We start from the raw sequence: 17,279 nt of genomic DNA, 5'->3' as shown, positions 1-17,279 counted from the left end.
AGGAAACGCTCGGCAACGGCAGCGACTAACGATTCAGTCCATCAAACCTCAAAAGAGAGTTGTGATACAAATGGTGAGTGGTCAATGGTAGTCCCACGGAATAATAGATTCACCATCGGTCCTGGAAACTTAGAAAAAATGGATCAACCACGTCGGAAAATAGCGAGGAACGCGACAAATCTCTGTAACAAATCAGGTACGAATGGTTCGCACACAGGTAATACTTTCTCGGTTTTAAATACTCATGATGATTTAGAATCAGGAAATCATAACCGTGAACAGGAAAGGGAGGACATGGATAGGGACCATATAGACAAAGGTGATGAACATCTCCATGAGGAAGATGACCCCTCGGTCAACAACTCACGAAATTATTCTGTCCCTATTTCGAGTACTTTGAGAATGGAGAGTAATCTGGAGACCAATGAGGGGGTTGAAACATTACCCCAATAGTTAAATGATTAATATAGCATGTTGGAACGTGAGAGGTCTTAATGATACTCTCCGTACGAAAAATGTGAGAGATTTGGTGAGATTGAATAGAATTGGTTTGTGTGGACTTCTAGAAACTCATGTCCAGGAGCGTAATAAGATTCGCATTCAGCGAAGTCTTAACTCTAGCTGGACTTTTATTGATAATTACGTGGCTGTTCCGGGTGGAAGGATTTGGATTGGATGGGATCCGAGTAGGGTTGATTTCACCGTGTCCAATGTTGGAGGGCAAGTTATTGCATGTGGTGTTCGGTTTCCAAATGGTTCGGGTTTTCTTATGGCAGTGGTGTACGGAAGTAATAGTACTTTCCGTCGCCGGGAGCTTTGGATGGACCTTGAGTTTCTTATGATGGGTTCTGAGGCTCCGTGGCTAGTGCTAGGTGACTTTAACACCACTATGCTAGCCAATGAGAAGAGAGGCGGTAATAGCTCACCATCTCAAGGCTCCAATGAGATGTTTCACTGTGTTATCGATTTGGGACTATTTGATTGCCCGTTTACAGGTTGTTTCTATACATGGTCTAACAGGCAGATGGGAGTTGCTAATGTCAGTTCCAAGATTGATCGGGCTCTTATTAATAGTGGTTGGTTGACCTGCTTTCCTCTAGCTAAAGCAGATTTTCCACCGCCTGGGGATTCAGATCACTCTCCTATTATTATTCCGCTTGTTGCACCCAACACACACCGGCGTACTCCGTTTCAGTTCTTCAACGCTTGGACGGAGGATCCCACGTTTCGAGCTCTTGTTGCTGATGTATGGAAGGTGTCAGTACGGGGTAATCCGATGTTTCGTATGGTGACAAAACTCAAAGCTTTGAAGGCTCGGTTAAATGAATGGAAGAAAGATCGATTCAATGGGGTGACGAACCAAGTAACCATTAACCGGAATTTTTTACATTCAGTGCAGGTTCGATTGCAGGGAGATCCAGCAAATCAAGTTTTACGATGGCAAGAGAGAGTAGCTAATGAAAACCTTAGTAACGTTGTACGGGCTGAAACAGCAATGCTCCGACAACATGCTAAAGTTGACTGGCTCACTCTCGATGACATCAATACAGTTTATTTCCACAACTCTATTAAAGAGCGGAAATCTCAGAACGCTATCACTCGACTCACTAGAGAGGATGGTTCGGTGGCTGAGGATCCAGTGGAAATAGCTAATATGTGTGTGGATTTCTATCGGGACTTATTCGGTCGAGAGGATAAGGATAATGAAGCATTAGATCACATATCTAATGTGGAGTTCTCACGCCCGCTGACGGAAGCTGAAGGAGCTCTTCTTATTATGAGGGTGCCCAGAGATGAAATATATGCTGCTTTGCAAACTATTGGTTCTGATCGATCGCCGGGGCCGGATGGGTTCTCTTCCCACTTTTTCAAGGCGTGTTGGTCGATTGTGGGAGATGACTTTGTGGAGGCTATTCAGAACTTCTTCAGCTCTGGAAAACTTCTCAAAGAGGTAAACTTTACATTTGTGACTCTTATTCCTAAAATCGATAATGCTTCTTCAGTTTCAGACTTCAGACCTATATTTTGTTGTAATGTGCTGTATAAATGCATTACCAAGATACTCACTATTCGACTGAAAGGAGTCATTTATTCGATGATTAGTCCAAACCAGTCAGTTTTTATCTCTGGACGTACTATCCAAGACAATATCATGCTGGCCCATAAGATTGTCCGGAATTACCATCGACCTACTGGTCCAGCTACTTAAGAAGGTGTATGACACAGTCCGTTGGTCTTCACTATTCTCGGTCCTTGGTAAGTTCCATTTTCCAAGCATATTTATAGAATGGATACGGGCTTGTGTTACTACGTCTAAGTTCTCTATTCTGGTCAACGGTGAAGCCCATGGTTACTTTGATGGGAAACGGGGTTTACGGCAAGGCTGTCTGATATCTCCATATTTGTTTGTTTTAATGATTGAGGTTTTCGCGGTCCTTATTAATCGAGAGGAAATAGCAGGTCGGTTTCTGCTACACCCCCAGTGTCTAGTCCCGAAGGTTACTCATCTTTGTTTTGCAGACGACCTCATGGTCTTCTTTCGAGGAGACACGGGTTCGGCTCAATCTCTAAAAGGTGTGCTAACTGGTTTTCATCGGGCGACGGGGTTGCAGGCCAACGTGCTCAAGAGTACCATCTTCTTTGCTGGTCTTTCGGCTCAAGGTCAGAGTGATATCACCACCATCCTTGAATTCGGTACTCGTTCTCTGCCTATTCGATACCTGGGATTACCTCTTATATCGTCTCGTCTTACCTATAGTCATTGCATCCCGCTAATCGATAAAATCAAGGGACGAATCCAATCTTGGAAGAGACGATTTTTATCGTTTCCGGGGTGTGTTCTTCTCATTAAGGTGGTTTTGAACAGCATGTTACTATATTGGGTAGCGGTGTTTGTTATTCCCAAAAGGGTTATGAACGACATCAACTCCATGTGCCTCTGGTCAGGTGCTGATATGGGGTGCAAGAGATCTCCTATTGGTTGGGAAAGCCTTTGTTACCCAACTGGTGAAGGGGGCCTCGGAATTCGCAATATCGAGGTGTTGTTTGAGGCGTCTAACCTTCGCCATATATGGGATCTGGTTAGTGGTAAGACGACTTAGTGGGCTGATTGGGTGAGACATAATTTCATCAAAGATCAACACTTCTGGACTTTATCGGCTTCGAGTAGAAGTTCTTGGTGTTGGCATCGGATTCAAGCCAGCAGACCGACAGCTCATCGACTCATTTGCACTTCTTTGGGGGAAGGTCATGATACCAAATTCTGGACTGATTTATGGCATCCTCGTGGTCTTCTATTTGATGCTTTTGAGGAGACACATAGATATGATTCTCACCTTCATTTAGATGCCCAGGTTTCTCAGTTTATCGGACAGTCAAGCTGGGCTTTCCCTACGCATGTGGCAGCTATGTACTATTGAGGTCGAGGCTAGAGAGGTGGTGGTAGATAGTACTCTTAGAGATGAGGTGATCTGGACGCCTAGCCAGAATGGAGAGTTTACTCTCAAAGAGACGTATGAAGCTATTCGACCTAGAGGAACTCGATTGAGCTGGACTTCATTAGTATGGTCACTGGGTGGTATACCCAAACATTGCTTCATCACGTGGCTTGCCTTCCGACAACGCCTCAAAACCAGATCGCTTCTGGCTAGTTGGGGTATGGCTATAGACACTACTTGTGTATACTGTGGGGGAGATGAAGAAACGTTTTCTACCTATTCTTTGGGTGTTCAGTTACAAAGATTATATGGGAATCGTTATTACTCAAGATGGGATTTCAGAGAGTAAGTGCTGCAGATTGGGAAGGGGAGCTACATGGTGTATCAATCACTTTGGTGGGTTTAGTATCACTGCCCGAGTGGGCCGTTTGCTTCTAAATGCCTATGTTTATCATATTTGGAAGGAGCAGAATAATAGGGTATTTAGAAGTAATGTCATGTCACCGGGGTTGATTATACACACTATTTGTGATGAAAGTGAGGATCAAGCTGAATACCGTTACCAAACGGTTTGAAGATACGGAGGAGAATCGGAGAACCATCGATCGCTGGAATCTTACTATCTCTCTCCAAAAGCCGGTGTACACTTCATGCATATGGACTCGGCCGACAGCAGGGAGATATATGATTAATACGGATGGTGCATTGAACGAGGTGGATGCGGGGTATGGAGCCATTATTCGAGACTCGGACGAGACTGTTGTGAGAGCAGCCACAGGTCAGGTTGACGGACAGACTATTTTCATACATGAGCTACAGGGTGTTGAGTTGGGATTGGAGTTAGCACTTAGTGCCGGATTGCATTAGTTGAACTTGGTCTTGACTCGATGAATATCAAGTTACTTCTTGCAAAACCACTTCAGAAATTACCACGGAGGGCGAGGCGTTTGTGGAAGAGAGTTCAGAGGCTTCGGAGTCAATTTCGGAGTTTTCGAGTTTTTCATGTCTATAGAGAAGCCAATCAGGCTGCAGATTTCTTGTCGAAGATGAAGCTCGGACCGGGGGTGACTCACTTGAATATTAGTCAACTTCCGGTGGAATTAGTCAATATTGTTAATGCGGACTCTAGAGGAACGGTGAGAATGAGGAAAGGGTGGGGCTAATGAGATGATGTAATTTGACTTCTTTGCTGTTTTTTTGATTTCTTATTTCATTGTATTCGTTTCGGGCTCCTCCCGCTTATCATAATAAAAAAAAACTGCGCCAAACTGTGTAACAAATTTTTTCGCACGAGTTGGGATTTTTTTTGATCCATTTTGTTTAAGAAGTCCTAAATATCCATTCCATTTGACGTTTTTGAGGTTTCACCTCAATTTCGACCCCTCAAATTGTAAAAGAAACTGTAACAGAATGAAACTGCACCAAACTGCCAACAACCCTTGGTTGGAGTGGTAAGAGGTATAATCTTCCACCAAGAGTTCAAGGGTTCGAGGCACACGCTGAACAATTCAAAAATAAAGAAAATTGCACCAAACTGTGTAACAAATTTTTTCGCACGAGTTGTGACTTTTTGTCATCCAATATGTTTCATATGTCCTAAAACTCCATTACATATGATGTTTTTATGGTTTTACCTCAATTGCGACCCCTCATATTATAAACAAAACTGTATCGACTCTTGAAATTGTAAAAGAAACTGTAACAATATGAAAATGCACCAAACTGTGTGACAATTTTTTTCTCACGAGTTGTGATTTTTTCCATCCAGTATGTTTCATATGTCGTAAAAATCCATTCCATATGATGTTTTTGGGGTTTTACCTTAATTTCGACCCCTCAAATTGTAAACGAAACTGTAGCAATATGAAACTGCACCAAACTGTGTAAAAAAAATTTTCGCACCAGTTGTGATTTTTTTTTTTGCATTGATAAGCAGGGAAAGGGACCCGACCCAAGAACTACAAGCAATCAAAGGCTAAGAAGCCACAAAGAAAGAACAAAGACTACAAAAAAAACTAAAGGAAAGCAAAAAATAGTCAAGTCCAATATCTCCTCAGTCTAACTCTGCCCCTACTATCATCTCTGATGATGCAGCTCATCCCAGGAGGGAAGCAGCAAATATCCAGCTCCATCTCAGTAGAAGGTCTCAACTTAGCAAGAAAATCAACAGCTTGATTAATCTCTCTACCCACACGAATAACACTACAATGCATGAAGGAAGCCCAGTTTCTCAAGTCTTCTTATATATGTTTTAGAAAAAAGGCAAGAGGGCTTAAATTCTTGGCGTAAATTGCAACCAACCCTTGGATTCACACTACTTTCTCTCTCTTGATGAAATCAACGTGAATCCAACCCGTTGGATGGCGATTCACGCCAAAAGCGGCGGTCCCCATATCACTACTGTAAAAAAAATTCTCCGGAGAATAAAGATTTTAATCAATAAATATTGACTTTAGGGCATATATTTTTTTAGTAAAAAAACTGATTTGATCAAACATTGCCTCATAATCTTCATCTTTTCTCCCTCTTTATATTTCTCTATCTCTCCTATTGCTCTCTCTCTCTCTCTCTCTCCCTGTGTCTTGCATCATCTCTCTCTTGTTCTCTTATTCTTTACCTTTTCTTCTCTTAGTCTCTCTCTCGATTCCTCATTGTTTATCAAAGGGAAGTGTTCTAGTGAAACCCTCATCGAGGATTTCGTGGACATTACCATTTCGTGGCCACCTACTCTATGGTTTCCACAGAGAGATCTGTACAAACCGAGAGAGAGGGGGGGGGACTGCGAGAAAGAAAGATAAAGACTGAGGGAGATAACTCTATTATTTCCGATAATGAGAGTTGTAAATCTGAGCCTCTTCCGTAAAACTCTTTTACCCACTCAGTTTTACTTGTCGAGGTTTATTCCAAATTTACCTCATGCCTTAGACTGTGTATGATTCTCATACTATGTCTTAGGTGACAGTTTAGTTTGACTACCGTGGTAGTCGGTTTTAAACTTTGCTAATTATCAATTAATATGAAGATTGCTATCTTCAACCTTGATAATTTCTAGTAATCTTTACAAGATTTAAGGCTTTTAATTTCTTATGTAGAATTTGCAACAGCTACGGCTTAAACACTTTTAGCCTACTTTCCTTCCATGTCTGGAAGTTCGCTATGATGACTTGTTTCAGCTCTTGTACTACTTTATCCTCTAGCCTTCTAGGATGTATAAAGTAGTGTTTCGGGTTTCTAATCCGAATTTGGATGTCTAAATGCTAATCATGTTCAACATGACTTGTCGTTATGTTTTCGAACATAAATGTCTCTCTCTGCGTGCTTGCTAATCGGTTTCCCTTAGATTCCGAATTTTGCAACGCTCTTTGTGATGAGTTTTTGGGTCGAAATTCTATTAGATTTTTCCGAGTCTTAGATTTTTGGTTTCAGATCTCAAGCGTCTCAGCGTACTGAGTCTCTCTAATCCTATCATCCTTTTGATCTATGCTTATAGATCTTTAGGTGCCCAAAATGGCATTTTTATCCTTGTGTGTGGTCCTTTTATTGAGTCAGTTTGTTATTGTTATACAACATCTTTTGTCGTACTCAATCTTTTGTATGTACTCTGCATACGGACCTGGAAGGTTTGTCGCTCCCACTTACCTTCTTGAAATTCGTGATTCAAGAATTTATTCATTCCTCAGGAATCAAAACCATTTTCATTGCCTTTATGAATCGACGATTTTGACTCTTGCGTGCTTTAATCTGTCGATGGATTCTTTAAGCATGCGTATGGACATAACAGGACTGGGGAGGGAAACTCGAATGTTTCCATCCTTCTCAGTTTTCTATTCTAGAAAACTAATTTAGGTCTTCCGTTGACTTAAATTATCAGGCTACATGTTGATATTTGGCTTCTAGCCAAAATCTAGAGTCAGTTTCCGTCTCTGTGCAGGTCTTTTATCTCTTCAGAAATAACCTTTATCTTCTGAATCTTTGAGATTTTACTTTTGACCTTTTAGGGCTTTTGAACAACAATTTGGAATATTCTCAACTATTTTGAGATTTTTCCTTTAGAGACACTTTCAACTACTTTGAGCGTTTTCCTGCGAATTACATTCGCTTTTGTGCGATAGGTTTTAAGATCCAATCCCTACCTTTTCTTTTTCCCGAAGAACCGCGGTTTTACTGTCTTTCAACAGTTTTGTTGCTCTTGGTCGAACTTAATCGGCCAGTACATTTTTCATGATTGTTCTTCATGACTCTTTATGATTTTACTCATGATCGAATTAATTCGACTTGTACTTTTCTCCCACTTATTCTTGTAATAATTAGTACTTTTCTCCCAGATTACTAGGTATGCTAATTACTATAAGAATACTATCATGAGCAACAAACACTTTGTTCTCTTGATTGTTTGTATAGGAAGTCCAAATTTCTTCCAAAGAAATTGCGTCAGACTTTAGCTAGTTTTTGTATCCTCGTAAAACACTTTTACACAAGATTTAGCTTTTAGACGGATTATGGTAAGTGTGAAAGTAATCGTTTCTAGAATATATCTCAACGTATTCAGAAGACTTGGCTTAAACCCGTCATTGATCGAATCATGCATAGCAGTGTTCGGTTACTCCCACTGAATCCACCATCCGTCGGATGTGTTCCATGGAGCAGAGTTGGAAAATTGTTTCTCAACTCCTTTGTTGGTTATCAAGTGTTTGACTCAAGTTTTCACCACTCCAATCGGATGGCTTAAACTCTCTTGTCAAAGTGATTCTTTACTTTGGTTTGTACTTTGTTTGAATCTTCAAACCTTCCAACTCAAACTTTATGATTTGTACGTTCCCATACTTCATGAAGTTTGTCGGAGCACATATTGAAGTATCTCTCCTTAGCTTCTGCAAGTAAACTTATAGGTCTGCATAACACCGTATGAGTCCTAATAGATTACTAGTCTCTATGCCCTTTTAAAAGGGGTGACTTTGTCAATTAGTCCTTAAGACTTAATCGACTGAAGTTAATGAGTTTGAATCTCTTGATATTCGTCATTATCAATGTTAACCTTTAGTTAATTAACCACTGGTTTAAAACATCAGATGTTTCTAGAAGAACAAAATAATCGCTATTAAGTTCTAAGCTAGATTAGTGTTTAAAGGAAGACTTTGATCCCTTTCAGCATCCCTAGCATTACTGCTTCTGCTCCCTCTTGGATCTTTACTTCTTTTAGTCAAGTATGTAATTCCCTTAAGCTCCCACTGAGCCGCTCATCTGGTCTTAAAAACCAGATGAAGGAATTCTGTGATACTTGTTAAACTTTGTTAACAAGGATACGGAATCGAAATTTCATGATCCATTCCTTTTGTCCTCCAGGTGCTAAAGGTAGTTTCCCTTTTGAATGGCCTAACCATTTTTTGGAAGCATTTACAATAATGAGGAATACTCTTGATCATGTACTCGGCAACTGCTTTTCTTTGATCAAATGTTTGTCTCACTTGACTGACCTTTTGCCTTTTTGAATCTCAAGAAACACTTTCTTAGATTCCTTTTATCAAATCTCAAGAACCTTTCTTAGATTTGATATTCCCGTGCGTTATGCTCAATTGTTCGTAACAAACTGAGTGACTCATCTAAGGTCTTATCTATCTTTGTTCAATCGATATTGAATTGGGTGATAGATTAATTCTGTTGCCTTCCTTTAGGATGACTTTCAGATTGCCTTGGACGTTTCGTACCTCTCCATTTATGACGTCTGTAGGAACCTCTTCTTCGGTTTGTCTTAATGGTTACGCTAGCATCTATTACTCTTTCAAAGAGAATGTTATACGATTGCTTGCAAAAAGGCTTTTGACCTTCTCTGGTACGAGTCAACACTGGGATTGGGTATTCTAGTAAGCTTTCCTTTTGAATCTGAGAACTATTCTCGGATTCATTCTTCCATTCTAGGAAGTTGATCAACACCTCCCTTAGGCGTGATTCAAGGCTGGACCTGTTTCCTTGTGTCATCTTAACTCTACATAAAGAAATGGCGAAGTTTTAAAACTCGTTATCGTTTTTTAAAACATTAGTTTTCCCACATTATTCAATATAAAATCGTTCCCGATTGAATAAGTGATTCCAAGATCCCAGTTCTTCGGATTAAAGGTGACGAAGGCCCTACCCTTTGACTCCGTTGTTCCGGGTAAGCGAACTACTTCACTGATCATACCTTATGACTCTTGGTTGATAGATTTCATTGATGAATGACTAATCTATCCTTTTGCCTCGAGTATCCAAGACTCTCTTGGAGATCTCGTTGAGTAGAACCATTTAGACATGTAGGCCTCTTCTATAGACCTACCCGCATTGTCCCAAGGTAGAGGAGGTACTCTGCGAAGGCCGACCCACCTTCCTCGAACAAGGGCGCAACGAGTGTCTAAATCTGGATAGGCGATTACTCAAGATTATTTTTTTTGCATTGAATTACACAGGATTATTTTTGAGGGTTTCTACGCTAGTCTGGCGTTTGTTATAGTAGACTATTTAGCCTAACTAACATCCACGACATAAAGCGTAAATAAGTAAGTAAATGCGCGCGATAAAGTAAATCAAACAGACATGGATCCTAGTATGTCCCCTAACCTAGAAGATCTAATCTCCTTTGGTTTTCTTCTTGTTTCGCCTTTTGGTTCATCTTAGATCGTCATCTTTGAACCTCCATTGAATTCTCCCACTCGCCTTTGGATTTCATCCTTGAGCTTTTCAATGGACTCATAGACCCTAAACTCTAATTACAAGACTCTAACGATTCGCAGATAGTATAAACTTGAAATTAAAATTAATTACAAAGCATGCACCCATCCGTGCTAAAAACAAGAATAAAGAAATAAATTTATAGCCATACTAGTTTCCCGCATTCACATTACATGCAATCATATAATATATCAAGGCTAAGAATTATATATGCATGTTAATCCGGGAGATACTTTTGTCGACATCCCATGTCACATTACGGACCTTAAGTCTAAATTTGAAGAATTCGACTAATGGTGCGTTCTCGTTTTATCTCTTATGATTTCTAAAATCAACTTTAAGAAAAACTCCGTTTTGGGCTCGAGAAAGCCCGGGTCAATTTCGAAAAAAAAAACTTGGTTCGATTTTTAATGATTTCATAAATCAATTTAAAGAGAAATCCGTTTTGGCCTTCCAGATGACCCAGATTAACTTTGGAATTATTTGGTTTGAATCGGAAGAAAATTTGGCAAAAACTCCCACTCGAATGATGGTCCCTTTTCGTGGTCCGAAAAGCCTCGAAAAAGCCCGGGACAAGTCCTAGACAAGTCCCGGCCCAAGCCCACAAAAGGGCTCGGACAAGGTCCGGACATGGCACGACCCATAGGGCCGGCATGTCCTGGCCGAGGCCTACCAAGGCATGGTCTCGTCCTGGCTGGAGTCAGGACGCTAGTCCATGCACTGGACGCGTCCTAGACGCGTCTGGTGCTGGACCGGACCAGCATTAGGTGTCTCGGACCTAGTCCGAGACACCCAGAACCTCCCAGACGCGTCCAGGAAGCTCCCTTGCAGCTGCTGGTCGCGTCTCCAAGACGCGTCCAAAAGCTTCTGTTGCAGCTGCTGGTCGCGTCTCCAAGACGCGTCCAAAAGCTTCTGTTGCAGCTGCTGGTCCCGTCCAGCATCTGCTTTGGACGGGTTTTCCAAAAACCCTAGTTTCCAAAAAAAAATTTATTTTTCTTTTGCAACTCTAAGTTGCTAAATTTCCAATTTTAAAACTCTTTCTAAATTTTTTAAAACCTTTTTAGAACACTTCTAAAATTTTTCAAAACTTTTAAAATTTCGGGTTTTTTGTGCTTACCCCCTCGCCACTAATTGGTAATTGAGTTTACCCCCCTCAATAATGGGTAATTGAGTTTACCCCCTTTACTCAATATTAGTGACAAAAACACAAAGGCTATGTTTGACGTACGTGAAATAATTGCCACTACCAAGAACAACCATTCTTCAATATGATTCATATTAGGGATTCTACTTCGTTTTATTGTTTGATTTGGTCAGGAATATGATTAGTAAAGATTGATTTTGTTTTTATATTATTTACTTTCTGATTTTATTATCACATACCAAACATATCCTTAGTAGTTTTGACAAAAAGTCTAAATTCAAGGGGGGTAAGCTCAATTACCAATTACTGAAGGGGGTAAGCTCAAAAAACCCTAAAATTTTCCAAATTTTGTTTTTGGGAGTTTCCTAAACTCAAAACAACTCCTTTTAGAACACTTCTAAAATTCCAAATTTTTGTTTTTGGGAGTTTCTTAAACTCAAAACAACTCCTTTTAGAATACTTCTAAATTTCCAAGAACTTAAAACAACTCTTTTAATCAAACCAATTTCGATCAAAATTTTAGGTTTTGAAATCTTTTGACAAATACTTGAATCCTCAAAACACTTTTAAACACAATAATCTATCTAGAAAAGCATGGAATTGGTCCAAAACTTAGATAAGATAGGCTAATTGCAAGAGGCTCTGACGCCACTGTTGGGTTTTACACCCTTCTACTAGTGTTTATAGCGGAAATAAGACATCTAATGTCTACACTAGTATTCCCAGGATCACATGCATAAGCCCATAATAATACTAAGTAAAACTAGAAAGATAAATACCTTATTCGCTATTTTCCCTCGAACCTTTCCAATTGCTTATGAGAAGACCAAGAGCTTCAAGCGTAGCTCCTCTAATTGGGACACAAGAAATCAACTTGATCTCCCACCTTGTTTTTTAGCTAGCACACCAATGGTGGTTGGAAGAAGAACTCCTTTCTTCTTGACTAGATAGATAGTTAATGGGAATTAGCTCACTTTCTCCTCTCTACTTGATGTGGTAGAGTAAGAAAGCTTAGAGAGAAATTCCACACCTTATTCTCTGCCCCAAAGGTGTTTATATAGAACCCTAATGAGAATACACCTCCTCAAAGGTTTCCTAAAACACCCTTTAGAAATAAGATTCAAGGAAATAGTCGAAAATAGCATTTAATGATATTTTCTCAATTCCCTAATGAGTATGTGTCCAAACACCACGAAATTTTGCATACATACTACTGGATATGTCAGAAATCTTCCCTCAAAATTTCAGCCCAATCCGAGCCCTAGAAGTGCCCGAATCGGCTAAGGCCCAAAAACCCTGTGTTTTGGCCTTTTTGTACTATCTTTGCCTAATTCCTTTTTAGGCCTATGAGATATGTTTATGGGGCATTCCCATTGTTATATCTCACTCCCACTAGTCATATCCTAGATCAATTTGAGACTCTTATGTGTAACCCGTTGTAGGATCCGATCGAAATTAGCTGCGAATTACGAATTTGGTCTCTAGCTACAACTCTACGATCCCTAAATCAATTGGACTTGATGATCTTCCATATCAATTGTCCTATCCGACAAATTGTTCGCATTGTCACCTTGGTCGAAGGACATCTCCTTCAACTCCTTCACTTCCGTTGACTTAAATTATCAAGCTACATATCTTGACGAGATATGAATTTCATGATGATTTTGGCTAGAAGCCAAAATCTAGAGTCAGTTTCCGTCTCTGCGCAGGTCTTTTATCCCTTCAGAAATAACCTTTATCTTCTAAATCTTTGAGATTACTTTTGACTTTAAGGGCCTTTTGATGCGAGAGTATCGAGCTAGATCAACCCGAGCTGACCCAAATACCTCTGGATCATGAAACAGGTCTGGAACAAGCAGCGCTGGGATACGACGATATTCCTACCCGGGGTCCGAGCGTTACTTTACTGAAGTTGGACCAATCAAATGGCTAATTATGGTCTTTAAAGAAGATTCTCGAAGACTTGAATAGTCATTTTTCGTTTTATTAATCAACATGAAGTTTAGTCTAGTCCTTCTATATTCATGCATTTAAACTAAGTTGTTTCCAATGTATCTAGTTTCTATGCATTTAGACTAGCTTTTATTTCCTCATTTAATGTATTCTCCTCTATATAATGAGGCTTATTATGGAAAAATCAGAGAATATTGAATTAAGAAATTGTTGAGTCTTTTGTTGACTTTGGATCTGCTTAGATCATTTCCTTTATCCTCTGGTTTTGGAAGAGCCATTGGTGGTGGAAACTTAATCCAGGTGTGGTGTTAGCTCAACCGGTTTCTTTATCACTTTTTGGTGGCAACTTTATCAAAGTGTGGTGATTCGGATCTTCCTAGTTACTCTGTTACGATACTCCCCTTTTACTCCGTTACTCACGCTTCCGGCGAAACGCATCACTTTGAACAACAATTTGGAATACTCTCAATCGCTTGAGAGTTCTCCTGCGAATTAACATTCGCTATTGTGTGGTAGGTTTTTAAGATCACATCTTTACCTTTTTCCTTTTCCTTTTCCTTTTCTGAGGAACCGTGATTTACTGTCTTTCAACAGTTTTGTTGCTCTTGGTCGAATTTAATCAGCCTGTACAATTTCCATGATTGTTCTTCATGATTTTTCTCATGGTCGAATTAATTCGACTTGTACTTTTCTCTCACTTATTCTTGTAATAATTAGTACTTTTCTCCCAGAATACTAGGTATGCTAATTATTATAAGAATACTATAATGAGCAACAAACACTTTGTTCTCTTGATCAGTTGTGCAAAAAGCCCAAATTTCTTCTAAAAAAATTACGTCAGACTTCAGCTAATTTTTGTATCCTCGTAAAATGCTTTTACACAAGATTTAGCCTTTTAGACGGTTTTTTTTTTTGTAAATGTGTGGGAAGCTGTGTCCAGACTTAGTGGAATTTGGAGGATAGAGTTTGATTCGTGTTCTTCATCTTTATCCTTTTGGACGCTCCAAATATGGATAGGTTAGAAGAACGTCGACGACCAATCTCTGTTTCTGACTCAAGACTTTCTTTCTTGTCAGTTGATTCATGTTTTGGTTATATTGGACTTTATTGTCCTCATCCCTTTTCGATTTGGATAAAAATGTCTCGTAGGTTTTTAACCAAGTTTAGAATCTTTCGGTATGGTATGTTTAATTTAGCACTTAATAACATCTCAATGTAGAAATAAACTTCTTTATTGATTCTCCATAATACTTAGTACCAAGGAATCAGATGTCGAAAAATTTCGGTCGAAATGACCGAAATTTTTCGGTTTTTGAGAAGAGGGAAACAAAAACACACTTACAAGATTTTCGTGCAAGATTTCGACCGAAATCTCACGAAATTTCGTTTTCAGTTCCGAAATATTCGAAAACTACTCACTAGATTAGATCTTATTGAAAAAAAATTAAATTACCTTCATCATTTCTTCATTTTCCAGTAGATTTCGTCGATTTTTCTTCTAGATTTATGTCCTATTTCATTATTCATCTTATTCACTAAGAAAACCCCACAAATTTTTATCATATTTGAAGAGATTTAACCTCTTGAAAAACCCTAGAGAGAATATACAGAGAAGAGAGGAAGAAGGTGACGGCTGTAGAAATCCTAATCTATTTAGGGTTTCTAGTGAGTTTTTATGTTGGGTAACTTTAAAGGCGCCCCCCAAAAATATTGGCGCCCCTGTTAAGGCAAAATCTGGAGATGTAAAAGGGGAGCCTTAAAATAACCATTTCATATTTCAAGTATATATAATACTTTTAGTTTAGTAATTTACACCCTACCATTCCTCGAAAGTTTCAATTTACACCCCCAATCTGACTGTGTGAATTGCTAACACCCCCATAAACTAACATATTCTTTTGCAAGACATTCAAAACTATCGGAATTGGTCCGAAAATGGTATGTGTTGGGAACAATACGTAATCATTCCTAGTATTTACCCCTATTGTTACAAATTTGTCCTAATACTTTCTCCATGGATTTTGTAAAATTTCCACACTGACCGAAACGTTTCCACGAAACGTTTCCACTTTTGGACCGACCGAAATTTCCACCGAAACCGAAGTTTCATTCCTTGCTTAGTACAGAGTTGATGTTAAAACTAGAAAAACACTTAATCTAGATTAGTGCCTAAAGTAGACTCCGATCCCTTTCAGCATCCTTAGCAGTCTAGGCTTCTGCTCCCTCTTGGATCTTGTCTTCTTTAGCCAAATACTCAGTTCCCAGTTGCTCCTGTACATTCACAATGATAAGGCAATTTAGGTATCACATACCAAAGATTGGGAATTTTACGGTATTTGATAAATTAACTGTTTATACCTGAAGTGGAAACCACTATTCCATTCTTCTTGTCCTCCAAGAACTTAGGGCAGTTTCTTTTCCCGTGGCCTTTGCCATCACAGTAGAAACATTTGGTGTCAGAAGGAGGACTTTTGTCTTTAGGTTTGGCAATCCGTTTGCCTTTTCCTTTTGACGCAGTTTTCTTCTTCTGTTTCCCACCTTTCTTGAACCTTTTGTCCTTTTGCACCATAAGAACATCCCTTATGCTCCACAATTGCTACGTCATTTTCGGCTGTTAGAAGCATGGCATCAAGTTCCTCCAATGTCTTATTCCATCCATTCATGTTGTAGTTCATCTTAAACTGATTGAAACCACTATGGAGGGAGTGAAGGATAGTGTCGGCAGCCGTCTGTTGGCTATAAGGAAAACCCAGTTTAGCTAGTTTGCCAATGAGCCTGATCATCTGACAAACATGAGGCTCAACTGGTTTTCCTTTCTCGAGGTGCATGTCCATAATTGCTTTAGAGGTTTCAAACCTCTCCAATCTCGACTGTTTCTAGAACATTTCCCGAAGTTGTCGAATCATGAAGTAAGCATCCATGTCGATGAACTACTCTTGAAGAGTTTTTTTGATAATGATAAGTGGGAGAAGCCCGAACCGAATACGTACAATTAAATAAAACTAAATAAAACGGCAAAGAAATCAAATTAACATCATTTCATTAGCCCCACCCTTTCCTCATTCTCACTGTCCCTCTAGAGTCCGCATTAACAATGATGAATAATTCCACCGGCAGTTGACTGACATTCAAGTGAGTTACTTCGGTCCCAGCCTCATCTTTAACAAGTGATCAGCAGCTTGGTTGGCTTCCCTATAGACATGAAACACCCGAAAACTCCGAAATTGGCTCTCAAGCCTCTGAACTCTCTTCCATAAATGCCTCGCCCGCCATGGTAATTTCTGATTCGGTTTTGCAAGAAGTAACTTGATATTGATCGAATCAAGACCAAGTTCAACTTCCTACAGCCCAACACTAAGTGCTTTGGGTAATGAGTCATATTAGCCCTCTAACTTCTATTTTATTGCATATTAGGCCTCTAAGATACTAACCTTTCATATTAACAAACGTTAATAAAGATAATAAATTTCGGTAAATTTGCAAGATTTCCACACAGACCGAAATGTTTCAACGAAATGTTTCCATTTTGGACCGACCGAAATTTCCATCGAAACCGAAATTTCATTCCTTGCTTTTAAGATAAGTAATATATTCTGGTTTCCTGTACCAGCCTACAAGGAATGCAAATTGTTGCCACTAACGTTCACTTTTGAAAATGATCAGTCTTCTCTGGTTAAAGCTTTTAATGAAGGAATTTATCGCTTGGCTCCAAAATGAAACAAGTGTAGAAAATTGCACGCTACAAATAAGTAACCACATAAACCATTTACATGAGATCATCTAGAGTACTATAGATCTGCATGGGATACATTGTGCTGAGTCTGATACCAATATTTGATTTTGAGGTACTGATGCAAATGATTCTAGGATATGGTGGAGATTCTCTAGTGTATGGAACAGTCTAGTTAGTAGTCTAATTACTCAAAGAATATTAAATTTTAAATACTAACCTGTTTTTTTTTAGGTATTATCGTCAAATAAGTTGGAATGCACATATTGAGTAAGACTTCATTGCAAATTTCATTATGAATCCTCTACTTCCG

Source organism: Eschscholzia californica, unplaced genomic scaffold, assembly GCF_041429995.1.
Source record: "Eschscholzia californica isolate CP2 unplaced genomic scaffold, dmEscCali1.0.p SCAF_1, whole genome shotgun sequence".
NCBI classification, from domain to species: Eukaryota; Viridiplantae; Streptophyta; class Magnoliopsida; order Ranunculales; family Papaveraceae; genus Eschscholzia; species Eschscholzia californica.
The sequence above is the reverse complement of the archived record's forward strand: the minus strand, read 5'-3'. Positions refer to the sequence as shown.